Genomic DNA, 15,089 nt, shown 5'->3' on the forward strand with positions numbered 1-15,089 from the left:
AACCAACCAAACAATGCATTCCCATTCAGTGGTGGTATCAAATAACTGGAAGGGCAAGGTTTGTATATTTGGCTATATCTGTGCTGTGGGACCTGGGAGCACATCCCAGATCCAAATCTAGAACATCTCCATGAGACCATGTACATTTCCTTCATCTCTCTGGCCAAACTCTCTTTTCAGAGTGCTGCAAAGCCCCACCATCTAGTTGAGCATGTGCCTGGGAATAACAGGATGACAATTGCATGGGATTTGGGACACCACACTCTCATAATTTACAAAAATGGTTCTGATTGTAGAGCTAGATTTTTTGTCTTATTCATGTAGGTATTTCATTAAGAGTAACTCTTTTAGCACTGGTAGAGTAGCTCCAAAGTAAAATGTGTAACTGAGAGCAGAATTTAGGATCGGCATTTAACACAGAGAAACAGCAACTCTCTAAGGTACTATAATTATAAATGTAATTCTCTCAGACCACATTCATTCCTGTATAACTCTATTCAAATCCATAGAATTACACTGGGGATTAATTCAGTCCTTAAATTTAACCGCATTGAGAATAATTATAATGGCCTATGAGTACAATATTTTCATTTTCCAAGGGGAGAAATTTGCCAATATGTAATATGGTCTCACGTACGTGATCGCATATTACCTCTAAATCTGTGAGAGCTTACGATAATGGTAAAGCCAAAGAGGTCATGCTGTTTAGGCTGGAAAAGGGCCAGCCGCATCATTGGCTGAACACCGAGGCTGCCTTCGAAATGGATGCACAGAAACGATGTTGAAATGGTACGACATATGTCGATTACTAAATCCCCAAACTCTTTTGTTGTTTCAGCAAAATTCTCTCTTTGAAGAAAAGGGGGCCCAAGCCTAGGAAGGCCACAGCAGCTGCAGTTCCTGCTGACCTCACTAGGAGTTGGAAGAGCAGAATTGGAAGCTAAACAATTTGTTCTGATCAAATTTGACTGGTACATGCTCAGATAAGTTTATTTAAAGCCAGTAGAATTATGGATATCTAAAACTCATCTCAGTTTAGTCATAACTAAGGTCTTTGAGATGGCATGACATGCTCATTTAGCAAATTCTTGGTCTCAGTATTGTCCGAATAATCAGTAATTCTATGAAAGATAGAAGTAGAAAATACTGAGCTCCTAAGAAAAAGGATAGACTTAAATACCATTTTTTACAACATTCAGAATTCCACAAGTATTTCTACTGAAACATAATGGAAGAAACAAGTATTTAAAAAAGTGAAAAAAAAATCAGTCCTTCAAATGTTCTTGTATTTTAGTTTGTTTTTCAACAGCAGCTAGAATTTCATAATTCCTGACTTCAAAACACTTTTGGGAAACTGAAACTTCTCAAAATTTTCAGTTAGAATTTTTATAGATTTTGATATCTTACCCTCCCTCAATCTTAGTTTTTAAAAATCTGGGCTATTGAAAGCTTAATTTGTTTCACTAAACTGAGAGGAATATAAGATGTTTCAAAAAGAAAGTATTTTTATGAAATTGCTTTCCCTTTCAAAAACAACTTTTTATTTTAGAAAAATGTTCATGACAATTTTAAAATTGTTTTTTTTCAGGGATTCAGTGGGGCTATCCAGACAATGATCAGTATCAAGAAAGAGGGATTCTGTTAAAATAGGTTATTTTAATCTGGTCTCCAAAGAATGGTGAATCTTTTTAATGCCTAGTATTCAGTGCTAAATATCTTGTTTCAGATTTTGTGTTGGCTCTTGAGATTTGCTAAAAGACCTTTTCTCTCTTTCTCAAGTACGGGCTATATGTTACCTCTTTATCTCACAGATTTGCTTAAACTGGTGGTGGCAGCTGCCACCACCAGTTTAAGAAAGGCTTGACTTTGTGGTCCAAATAACTCTTGGAGCATGTAGATCTAAATGTCATCAGATTGCAACATTTTAGCACAGGGTGACGATGTTCTGTTTTGACACAGTGTCATCACGCTGCATCCCAGTAGGAAGATGTTTTGACATACAGTGCTGATAAAACATCAAAATGTTAACAATTTTTCTTTAATATTCATGCCTTCTGTGATGCCTGTAGCATACTAATTAATAACAGAAAATCAGAAGCCCAGCAAAGATCGCAATTAAATTTATTTATTTAATTTTTATACAAACAAGTTCCAACTGAATATTCCTATCCAGGTGAACACACGTACTCCATAAGGACTACCAAACAGCGTGCTACCAATCTAGCATCTTAATATACAGGGAAAAAAATCCCACCTCCCGCCCTCCTGCTTTTTAACTTCTTTCTTCTGTTTTTGCTATACCCAAAGGAAAAGAAACTAATGGTCAGAAATAACAGAGTGGAAAAAGCATGACCTTAATATGACAGACTGGCAGTAATATTTGGTAGAAACTATTTTAACTGCCAATATGTGGAAAACAAACAAAAAACAGGCTTGTATAAGAAAACAATTGAGTCTTCTAAGAGAGATCTCAAGACTTTTGGGTGTGGGGCACAGTGAAGAGAGGAAAGATTTAAGTTGAGCAGAGTTAGCAAGAAGTCAGCCTGGTTGGAGTCCCAGTTAAATGGTCTGCTCAGAAATGCACAGCTGAAAATCCTGGATATGCAAACAGTCATGCAGGAAGGTCCTTGTGAACCTAAACTGTGTGTCCTTGCTTAAGCAGGGAGGTTGGACCAGATTACTTTCAGAGGTCCCTTCCAACCCTGACCATACTGTGATTTTGTGAAACCTGCACCCTAGAGCTGGAAGAAACAAGTCTATCAATTAGCTCACCTAAGACAAAGGCCCTCACAGGAGTTTCTCAACAGGCTTCAGAGAAGGGATGGGTAAAGCAACTCAGGCAGCAGACCCAAATGCTGTAATGGCCTTGTGCAAAGCACCAACAGATGGGGCAGAAAAACTGCAGATGGAGGCTGTCCAACAGCCAGGTGGAGAGGAGCAGAAGTCTTACACTGGATTGAAGGCAGTATTTGTACCATCAGACATTCTTTCCACAGTTCAGCCTGTACCTATGCTGCACCAGCACAGAAAGCTGCATGGCTTCACATGCCCATTTTTCATATTTTATGTTTAACTTATTTTCATCGATCAACTAAAGGGCATCAATCTTTGTTTTAGCCCTTGCAAACTATTTATTTTAAGGTGATGTTAATAAAACAGTGAATTAATTATTTTACTATATAGAATGATTGGTAAAAAACTTACCTGGCATTTTTAAGATGAAAATCTTCTGGAACCATTGACAGTTTTGACAGTTTGAGACCTGTGGCTGTTTTCCAGTCTTGATCTACACTTCTCTTTATGACTTTGTGATTTCAGTGTTTTCCAGAAAAAAAAGACAACATATTCAGAAACGTCAAATGACTCTGAAGAAATTGTCAAGCCACAGGTAAGCCTTATTACTACAGATTAGTATAAACATAAAAGCATACCTCATCTTCTGCAAATTCATTATATTATTCATGCAAATCAGTTCTGCTTTGGGAATAGAGCTATTGATCTATTTGGATCTATCAAATGATTAAAAATTACTTGCACAAATGTGTGTACAGAATCAAGTCTTTATTAAAAACTCTCTGGACACATTCACCTTTCCTTATGAATTTTCATGAGCTGTAACAGTATAAACTTTTTATTGTTTTAGCATTTAATTACTTGCATTAATTTTCATAAAACTTAAATTTAATCTCTTTCTTTAAAATGTGAGAGCCAAAGAGAGACTCACGTGTTTGCATGGTCTGAACCAAAAAATATTTTATTCTAAAGCATTATCATTAATGTAAAGATTTGTTCTGGAGCCCATTTCTTCAAGAACTAGTCTCTCTAAAGTTTTTGGCACATGTTTAAGTTACCTTTGAATATAATGAATGACTGCCATGAAGAATGGCCACAATCAGCAGCCTGTGCTGAGTGTGTCCTGCACTGCTATAGGCTGAATCCTGAAATAATTCAGCATTTTCATTTCTTATTGTCTTCACTAGGACTCAAGGTGCTTTAAACAAAAACTGACTAGATGATGACAATTCCATTTTATACAGCTTCCAAGGTTTAATATTTGTTTTGGTTTCACATTGAACTGTCTATTATAGTATTAAAACCTGAATTATTCAGCTTGGATCCTGAGCAGCATTTTTTGATTTACATCCAGATCACCTTGAGTCTAGAAAACAAAACAAAACAAAACAAAAACAAAACAAACAAACACAACCAAAAACAAAACAAAACAAAACAAACAAAAAACAAACAAACAAAAAAAAAAAACAACAACAAAAAAAACACTAAAATTAGTTTTCCTACATGAAGATAGTAGATTACAAGACAATCATTTATTTATTTATTTATTTTTCCCCCAAAAACAAATGAACAAACCAAACCAACCAACCAAACCACAAATACAAAATGCTACACCTCCAAACTTTGAGAAAAATGAACCCCAGAGCTTCTGCTCAAGTAACTCATGGCATAAACCTTGGTTCTTCCTCCACTGTCCAATCCAGGCAGCACGAGCACAGGTGTGCACCACCACCTTCACCACGAGGGCAACAGGTGGGTTCACACTCAGTTTGTTCCAGTGTGAGAGCATACCTGCATTTGTAACACAATTTCAAGTGATTTCTAGAGAACATTAATTTACAGAGATGTGTAGGAGAGTTGCAGGCCCTCTCTCTTTCTCCATTCCCTCATGCTTCCTGATGCTGCCAAGCATCCAGGCCTGCCTCTGCATGTCCCACAGAGCTATCTGCATATGCCCAGCAAGCCTGATGCACTCAGACACAGCACACATGTGCTGGCCATCTGTATGGTGTGTCAGAAATACGTCTGCCGTATTTCTGCCTGTGATTCCCCAGACAAAGGAATAGGAGCTGTGTCTACACACACTCAGACAAAGCTGGCTTGATGTGACCACACACTTGGCCAGTGTGCTATAGCCATGGGTCTGCATGCTCGTTGTTAGCTGAGGGGTTTTCTCCTTTCCTTTCTTGTTGCTCTGTCAGTGCCTGCATTGATCCCCGCTTGAGTCACCTTTCAGAGGCCAGACAGGCTGAGGAAGTGGTTACCCTTTGCAACTGCAACCATGTGAAAGGTCTCTGGGCAAATCCTCTCACTTACTCAATTATCCCTTCACTGAAGTGATTTGCACCGCCGTGGGCGGGGAGACCCATACTCCCAGTGCACTACAGTCATTTATCAGGTGAAATGAAGCAAAGAAAGCAAGGTCAGCGAGCGTCCATGCTGCTTACAAGCTGCAGAGCCCTCAAGCCTGTCGTTGCCCAGATTACTTAAAAACTCATTCCCTTCCCAGGGTATGATCCTCTTTATCAGCAGCTGCTCTCCACTCGCTAGTGAGAGGAAGCGTGTTAGCTTTTGTCACCACATCCCAGAGCAGTGGGCACTGCAGACAAAAGCCGTACCCGTGCTAGCATACAGGCTTTCATTGGTTTTGGAGTGACTGTTGAGAAGCTACTCATCCTCCTGATAAGTTTTTATGAAAATCAGTATTGGCAGGAAAATAAATGAGGAACAGGCAGATGGAAAATGATTGCTTAAACATTATTTTCTTTTTGGTGCTTGGAAAAGCAATAAAACTATTTTATTTGTCTTAGCAACTTTTAACAAATACTTTTAGCTTGGTTTCTTGTGGAAGGGAAGCTTTTACAGCTATATTATCTTTTTTCCTTCTCTTGTTCCTAATAATTTCCATTTCTACCAAGATTCAGAGACAATTTCATTTCCGTAAGCTTAATGACAATAGGTGTCCCTACAGAGAAAAAATATCTCTGTGTGTCCCAGCTAAATCTGACTGGAGTATGAAAAAAAGCCTGTAGAACACCAAAGTTCATTACTTTTGAGTACCAACAATTTGCCACTCTTACAGCCAGTTTTATTAAGCAAACTGGGTCTAGCTCAATTTCAACAGGCAAAATAGTTGTAGACTCAAGCCAGTAAGCTGACAAGCAAAAGAATCCAACAGGAAAATTTGGTGAAGAAATTTTGACAAACCAGATATGTATTTTTCGAGCCTAACCTCTAACTTTGATCAATATTCTAATTCTAAGTAAAACTAGCATTAATGTGATTTTTCCAGATATATTTTCATACCTATAGGAGATACATCACACCATTAAACACAGAAGATGGTTCTGGGATCATGAGCTGTTCTTCACAACCAGAGCAGAGCTCTATTTGTAGGATTTTGGAGGAAAGCATACCGTGCTGTCTACTGGATATCAGCTATGACGAGATACAGATGAGTACAGATATATGCATGCACATGCAAACACACAGCCACACTCATTTCAGATCGTGTCATATTCCCAGCTCTTCCTGCCTCTGCTTTGCAGAGGGACTTTACTGAGAGTCCACCCAGGAGCCCCAGCATAGTCACCAGTTCTGATTACATTGTGTCAGAACAAGGTGTACTTTATCTTCTACCCCAGGGTGAATCTGTGAAGTTATTACTGAGTTTTGGATTTACTACAAATCTGTACTGTTGTCACAAATCAACAGGAGAATAACTTGTTCTATGGCACTAACACTTCTATTAATGCCAAAAGGTAAGTTATCTGGTTGTTTTGTCTAGTTCTTCTGTACTATATACAGCAAACAACCAACTTAGAGATTTAATGCAGTTTTAAACCGAGTTCACCACAGTATGGTGGCAAAATGTGGTGAGATCTTATATTTTTCTCTCATAGGCAGCTCAAAACATAGGTATTTTGCAGATAAAACACTCAGTCAAATTGAAAGCTACTTTCAGAGAGCCCTGCTGCTGAGGAAGCCAGGTCAGCATTGAGAACTGATACTTCAAAAATCACCGCACAGCTTTCAGGAATTGAGAAACCTGTATTTTGTATAGACTGTGAAGACTCTTCAACCAGCTTGGTGCCTGCCTGTTGTCAGAAGGATCATTGAGGGACGTAGTGGTGGTGAGAATACATGTGTCTTCAGCTAGTCTGAGAAGCCTAGATGCCTCTCCTGGAGGTTTTCTCATCATTTATTTGACAGTTTGTTGATATGTGACTATTAAATGGTAATTCTCTTATTATCTATCCCATAATTTGTGGCTAGATTTGGCACTTGAGGCTGGCATACAGAGACATTACATCAGTTTTCAGGATCACAAAGAAAAAACCCTTATAATAATGTAAAACAAATTTAGCTATTCCTCTTTTCCTGTACTTTAAAGTGACACCAGTAGGTCTACTTTTCCTGACACCATACCTACCCGATTTCTTTTGACTTAAACATAAATGCCAGTTTCTGATTCTTATCAACAGGCAGGAAGCTCTGGCCTTGGCTCTACTATTCTCATTCACGTCTATGTCTGCAAGGAGGGCAATATACAAGAATAACTGAATAATCAAAAGCTTCTTTAGCAGCAAACCTCAGGCCAGTGGTAGGCATATTTCCCAGCCAAGAAGATGAGGGAAATATGAGCAATGAGGAAGTTGTATATCTGCAGTATAGATGGGAACTGGGTCTGCACAGCAGCTGTTTCAGAATTGATAAGCCTTTTTTCCTTTTCCTTCCTTTTTTCCTTCCTTCCTTTCTCCCTTTCTTTTTCTTTCCTTCTTTTCTTCTTTCCTTCCTCCCTTTCTTTTTATTTCTTTCTTTCCTTCCTTCTTTCTTTCTTTCTTAAAACAGACATTTTCTTGGAAACTTTGGGGCTTCATCCATTTAATATGGTTCTTTTAACATGGTTGTTTGCATTTCACTGCCTTTTGTTTTCTTGTCTCCTAACTAGTCTATTCAGTGCAGGGCTGGCTTAACAGCACTAACAATACTTACATGGGCTCTTTCATGGAGAGCTGGCCAAGAGACTAGCATTGCAGAAGACATCTTTAAGAACAGTTTTTGAAAACACTCTTGGAGCCATGTCCTCATCCCTCCTCATGGAACAATGCAAACATTATTAATTATCCTCCATTTCTCCAATTTCTTGCATGCATACAGAGGATGAACCCCACAGTTTAAAAGCTCATGTATTATTTGTATAGCATTCTTGGGGCCAGATTTTGACTGTATGCCAGTAGCTGCATTATGCGTTGGCAAAGCGATGGTCTGACCTTTGATGGTCTCCAGAGACATGGTGAGTTTGGTTGCAGCTCTGGGGAGGCATATTTCTCCTCTGCAGTTTACACATCTCTCTGCTGGCTGGTGAGGAAGGGGATGGTATCACAAGATTTGAACATCCCACTTTGAATGCAGCTGCTTGTCATAGGCAGTATCAGATGAGAGAAAGTGAAAGACCTACTATGGGGTGGTTCCCTTCAGGACAGCACCCTCTAGCAGCTGAAATCAATGGGATTCTCGCCTCCTCCAGCTGAGCAATTTCAGGACAGCTTTGCTCCTCTCAGAATAGCAATGTGTAACCATAATGTAAGAAACAGGGTAAGAAAGCAGGGGAAATGCATTCAGTACCTTGTTCCATAACCCTGAATATTTCAATATTTAGTTGTGTTCCATCCTTTTTCTCTTCTATTTAGTGGTAAGTACTTTGCAGCTGAGATTACCTCCCACCATGAGTATACTCAGTGCACAGTGGGGTCCTTATCTTGGAAACTTTCTAGTGACATAGGTAAAATGATCCAGAGCAAAAATTTCAATTCTTTTCTGTTTTGGTGATGATGAAAATATAGCAGAAGCTAAAGTTTCACACAGAGTCACACTGAAACCAAAGAAAATATTTAAAGACTGACTGTATAACTTCCTCTCCCTTGCTGCAGAACTGTTGGACTCCCTTTTTTTTCATAAACAGAGAATTTTTAGAGGGGTTTCATTATAGATTAGTGGTTTTGTTTGTTTGTTTGTTTGTTTTCTCATTTGCCATAGACTTGGTCTAATTGTCCCTTCATTAAAGTACAATTCTGGAGGCTGTTAGTAAGGATGAAACAAGACACCAAACTATAAAGAAAAAAAGATGTCAGCTGTCTTTGCTGAGCTGGCAGGCCCTGAGAAAAACATGTATTTTTCATGTATGAGGTAAATGCAAGTTCTTGCTTTAAGAAGAGCTAGGGCTTTGATAGAAATCTTAGAGTCTTAAAGCACTCACCCTGTCGAGAGCTAAATATCCTTGATGAATATGGAGTGCAATGTGGTACACAGATGACAGAGCAGGCGCTTAGAAAGTACAAAACAAAACAAAAAATCCTAACCCTTGGACAGTGAGATTAAGCAGATAGGATGATACTACACAGAACTCCAAAGACACTACATGTGCGGACACGCAGTAAATCACAGCCTTTTATAAAGTCATGCAGGCTGCCATTTCAGATCTATCATCAGCTCTGGTGAAAATGATGGACTATGTGGTAAGTAGGTTCAGTGCCATGCTAGCAGATGGGTATGAATGTAAACAGACAAGAGACTACACAGGAGCTTCAGGATGGGCCCACTTGGGTCACAGACAAGGCTTAGAAACATGGAAACTTTCTTTTTGTTTCTGTGATTTCTATCTCTTAGGCATCAGTGCACATGATTTGCATGCCTATCTGGATCTGGGCTACTACTGAAGAGTTATAAAAGAGCTCTTGTGGGTGCATAAAGAGAGATCTTTAAACTACAACTTCTGTCAGAGTTTCAGGACAGAAAGCTAAAAGGATAGAGATACAAAAGAGCGCATGAAATCTCTTTTCTTGTTTCATCAGCACAGGACTCCTCTAGAGTCAGCAGAGGTCTGCATGCCTTCAGCCTGCCGGTGCTGTGTTCACTGAACAGGTATGGAGATGCTTCTTCCTTAAATAAGTCATCTTGCAGGCAAATTCTGCTGGCGAGTAGGGCCTTCTGTGTGGTCATAGTGTGAACAAACAATTTTCTTTTAGTGGGTAGAGATTATCCTAGTGGCTTCATCTTCTCAAATTGAAAGCAACTTGCTGGAGCAGCAATCTTTATTTAATAATTTGCCACACAATATGCATAGCTGTCAGATGACAAAAATCCACCTTACTCTGTCATTACAAACTGACTTTTTGTAAGTAATTATTTCTCATCTTCATTCATCTTTGAGGAATTAAATCTCTCCAATATAAGATCTTTTTCTCTCTCGGGTTTCCTCAGATGAAGCATGCTGCAGCTTTACAGTCATGTTTGTGCTTGCCTATCATTTATATTATTTTTGTTTCAAGGCACCAGGTCAAACTCTGTCCTCACTTACTCTCTGCAACCACAGAGACTTCAGTGTGGCTGCAATCGAGGATGGAATCTGACCCATTGTGTTTGTTTTTAATCAGAATATACATGACTTAATGTTGCCTTCTCCTTCATTTTAATCTCCCAGGGCAGTCTGAAGAATCAGATGTTGAATCTCAAGGGATTTCTCCCTCGTGAAATATTCTAAATATGTCAGGAAAAATGTTTTGTCAATTCCAGCTTGTTGATTCACCCCAGCCAGCTGGCTGGGCAGGCTCAACCACTACACACTGCCATGCAAACTGGGAGGTCGGAGCTGAGAACATGCAGGCAGGATGGTGGGGCCATGTGCTAGAGCAAATTGGATGAATTCCATGTATTGTAGTAGATGAAGTGTTTGGTCTTGGAGGGAAGAAAAGGTTGTATGTCAATTGTCACTCAGGACTTCACTTAACTGACTGAAGTAGAGAGAAGTTGGAGTTGAGGTCTATGCCCATGTTTTCACTATCCTTGACTAGACTCTGCCCTGCCTTTCTACCAAAGGCGTCAGAGTCATGGTACACCCGTGAAGATGGAGGTGCTGGCAGCTCTGCCTTGCCAACCTCCAGAACTACTAGTGCCTTCTGAAGGGTTCCACACCGAAAAAATAAAAATAATAAAAAAAACAAATCCATCAACATAAGTATTTTTAAAAAATATCCTTCATGAAGATATAATATTATTGAATATTCTTGAAAATACAAAAGATTAGAGTATTAATTGCTTTTTTTACTTGGCTTATTAGATTTAAGGATAGCCTGGGGTTTCTGTTTCTTTTTACAAAACTGACCCAGATCCTGCAAATAGTCTGGAAAGTTGTCACATATCTCCAATGCATCAAGAGATTTACCAAGGAAACTGGATTTTCATTTTGTAGTTTATACATATTACAATGCCAAGGAAAGACATAACTGTGGCCGTGATAGTTAAGAACATCCATTAAGAACATGGTTGGGGATGGTTTATAGAGGCATACAGTCTGAGAAAACACCTTTTTTTTTTTTTTTTTTTTTTTTTTTTTTTCTCTCACATGCTGCTGCAAGGAAAAGGAGTATCATAGTCCCAGCACCACAGGAGTTCACTGAGGTGTTAATCAGATGAGAAGGAAGGTGTTTTTCAAAACAGCAAAAACAACTGTTTTGAGAATGTACAAGTTCTTCCCTTAGAAACCATGAATTTGTGAGCCGAATCCCTGTGTGTTTAATGAATTTTTTAATACTACAGGTTGACTTCTGAAAGTAAGTCATGACTGTTTTACTGAGGTCTATATTTTCATAGCACTTCAAATGCTCAGATTGCATATTGCTCTTGCCTTGGGTCATAGCCTTAAAGACCAAAATAATACTATAGATGCTTTAGTGCAAAATGAGCAGGGAAAACAACTAAAGCAAAGGAGCAGACAGAGAAAGCAATACACAAAGAGACAAACGATACAAAGCAGAACCAGACTTAGACATCAGAGGTCAACCCACAAAATATTGTGAGGGGTGAACACGTAAAAAAGGAAATTCTTCCAAGGAAAATAGTCACATAAATGTTTTTTAAGAAAGCTGCAGGGCTCCCTCATATGGGCTCCTCCTGCAATATATACCCCTTGCTCTTGTGCAATTGTCTTTGGCACACAGAGACACACAATACAGTCATGAACTGCTTTTTGTGTTGAGATATGTTTATCTATGGAAATTTTAATTCAATTATAATTTTAATGAAGGTTTGTCATAGGAATTAAGAGGATTCATTATAACTGAAAGTAGATGTAGCAAACATAAAAGAGTACAAGTTTGTTTTGACCTTACTTTACTGACTGTTACTTCACTTAACAAGAGAAATACCAAAATGTCTTACAGAATTAGAATCTATGAGAAAAACACATGGTCAGAATAACAGAAAAAGTGTGCAAGAGAGGTACTGTACTGTGGATACTAAAAGAAGTGGAACATGTTTCTTATCATTAATCAGTCAGATTTGCCATGATCTTTTAATGGAAGAAAATAAGCAATTTATAAAGAATTTAGTCAATATTGACGTTTTAATGTTTCCTCATAAAATGTAAATCCTGCCTTATAAATTATTAAAGGAAAGAAGCTTTAATAGCACTTGTTTGGGGACATTGGAATAAATGACTTATTTTGCTTATGCCTATACAAATTATGGTACAATATTATCCCAAATAATTCCAGTGACTTAGAAACTTCAACATCTGCTTTTCACTAAGGAACATTTTGAGATTTTCTACTGTCCTCAGCTGGTACCTTCTGACTTGTGCTCAGAGTTGTCACTGTCAGTGTGAACACTATCAAAGACCTGGAAAGATGGAATGGTGCATTTTCCCACAGGAAATAACAGTGAGCAAGTTGCATGTTTAAGTTAGGCATATTTATGTGTGATGGGATATTCAAAAGTAAGCATCCTCCAGAAGGATCCCTTCTGCAATCAAAGTGATGTCTCATCCTCAGTGTAAATGAGATGGGTGTCTTCCAGCTCTTTCCTTTCACACACATAAGATAATTTTTGTATGGGTCTAGACATTTCCAGTCGCTCCTAGTCAAACCTAAGAAAGTTATATCTTAGTGTATATTTTTAGAATGAGATTTATACTAATCCCAGTCAAAGCTTAGCACCCAAAGTCATCTCCAAAGCTAGGCATGCACTGTAAGAAGGAATCTGAATGGCAAGTCCCCTTGGGTGCCTAGTTCTTGGAGCAGGTCCCAGAGGCAGACCCTGCCACTGGTCACTTCTTGCTGGCTGGCCTTTATTCAGGAAAGCTTCAACCCTCATGACTGAAACAAAACATCCTTGAGGAACTTATGAATAAGTCCATTTGCTTCCTGCCTCAAACACTTCTAAAACATTAACCTGAAGCGTAAACGTTTCTGCCTTTCATTTCCTTGGGGATGACAGGAGAGAGAGACTGAGACTGATTGCAAAAGCTGTAGTGCTTGTCTGAAGTTTTTAGCCTGACTCTGGTCAGGCCCCAGGTGACCAGCTAATGAAAATAATTCAAACTTTACCAAAACAAGAGCCATTTATAATGTGGAAATTCTAGACAGACAGCTCCACAAAACCCTGGGAACAAACATGGAGATAAATCTGCAAGGAAAAACACCCCTACCTCACTGCTCACAAGGTCAATTCTAAATAGCATCATGGGGCACAGCCCCCACATGTGGCAGAAAATTAGTTAGCATTAGTTGTTTTGTTTTGTTTTTCCATACCTGTTTGCTTTTTTCCTCTAGAGTGATGCAGTATGAGGAAACATTTTGCTTTGGGAATATTAGACAGCCTTTTCAAACCCATGTCTTTTACATAAGCAAACTGGGATTATTCTTAAGAACAGTTTCTATAACCATAAATGAAAGAGGAAGAATGAACCCTGGAAAATGGGTAAAAAAGCCCTGACTTGAAATAAATACAACACAGCCATGAAGCAAGACATGGAACAGTGAGAGGAACATGCATGAAAGAGGAAATGAGCTGTGGCTCTCCAATAAGAAAACTGGAAGCTTTCAGATGTCAAAAATCTCCCAGAAACAGAAAAAGGAAGATGGCTTGCATACCATGGCTCACAGGGTTGAGAGCTTGGTCAGCACCTCCAAAGCACAGCTGGAGGTAAAGAGTGACTGGGAGCCATGGCACCCCAGTGAAATTCTCCACCAGGGCTGGTGTCCCCAGGCCAGGAGATCAGCAGTCTGCTCCTTCCTGCTCTCCAGGTAGGAGCTCCTGGGCAGAGCGGGGCCATGGGACACGCTGGTGCTTGGTGGAAGTTTCCCAGTCAAAAGACTTGCAGTTATGAGGAAAGTGCATGCTGACCCTTGCAGGTTTGGGACCATCCTCAGGACATGTCTGAAGACCACACAACGAAGACAATGAAGAACAATTTAGAGTCAGTACCAAAACTCTCACCAAGATGTTCTCAGAGATCGTCTCAGATATGGCACAAAATGATGAGTACAGACTGAACAGACAGCACAAACAGCACAAACTGAATAGACTCAGTTAAGTCCACTTAAAAGCCTTATCTAAGCCTTTTTAATGTAGGGATTGCAACTTAATTAAAATGAAGTGCTTATAATGTGAGTTTTGTAAATAAAAAGTCTTTAGAGGTGCACACCGTGTAACTATTCTTTTTTTTTTTTTTTTTATTGTAACTTCATATTAAATTAAAAAGCATATAAAAACCTTTGCATTTATACATAAATACCCCTTGGCATTTATTAATACTTTATTTCATAATAGCTATTTTCCAAGCATTTACTAAGACCTCTGTGAAGGTACAAAATGTATTTCTGATTCCTGTGGAAATCAGTAATTGGAAAATTGTCTTTTTAGTAATTCCTGCCTTTTGAGGTGTATTAAATATGTCCTAATTAAAAGCATTGTAAAACTTATTAAATATGTTAAATTGAATCATATCCCAATCCCACATATTACGTCCAACAGCTAAGTATTTTTATCTCACTGTTCAGTCCCAATGAAAAATATCACTTCCCACACTTGCTGCTTTCTAGGATCAGCGCTTGAGCAAAGGTCCTCTCTTAAGACATATCTGTTATCTGCCTGAACAACACATGCACAGGAGACTATGGAAAGGTTATGGAGAGGAACATTTTAAAGGCATTTATTATTTCTAAAATAAGAGAAAGAGAAGAATATTATATGTAGTGTAAAACCATCTCCATATTAAAGAAAATTATAAGGCAATGGTTGCTTCTTTCAAGTTCTCACTGTTGGAAGAGAATTATTTCTGAAAGTGATGCAGAATTCTCAGCATAGATAAAACTGCTTGTAGACAATTGCTGTATCATGTTGCATGGTGTACAAGACTAGCATGATGTGTTAATGCCTATTCTATTTCTTGAAAACAGTTTTTCAACACATCCGTGAAATCTCTGATGGAAGTCAGGTCCGGGCTTTTGTTCCAG

General features: G+C 38.7%; 1 long non-coding RNA gene across 1 annotated transcript; it reads left to right on the plus strand.

The window, feature by feature from the left end:
- The first annotated feature begins 8,082 nt into the window (after positions 1-8,082).
- LOC119716670 (uncharacterized) lies at positions 8,083-14,269 on the plus strand. The gene is made up of 3 exons (XR_011808377.1): positions 8,083-8,488; positions 9,648-9,717; positions 13,404-14,269. It is a non-coding gene; the product is annotated as an uncharacterized lncRNA (long non-coding RNA).
- The last annotated feature ends 820 nt before the right edge of the window (positions 14,270-15,089 follow it).

This window comes from Anas platyrhynchos, chromosome 3 (assembly GCF_047663525.1).
Source record: "Anas platyrhynchos isolate ZD024472 breed Pekin duck chromosome 3, IASCAAS_PekinDuck_T2T, whole genome shotgun sequence".
Taxonomy (NCBI): Eukaryota; Metazoa; Chordata; class Aves; order Anseriformes; family Anatidae; genus Anas; species Anas platyrhynchos.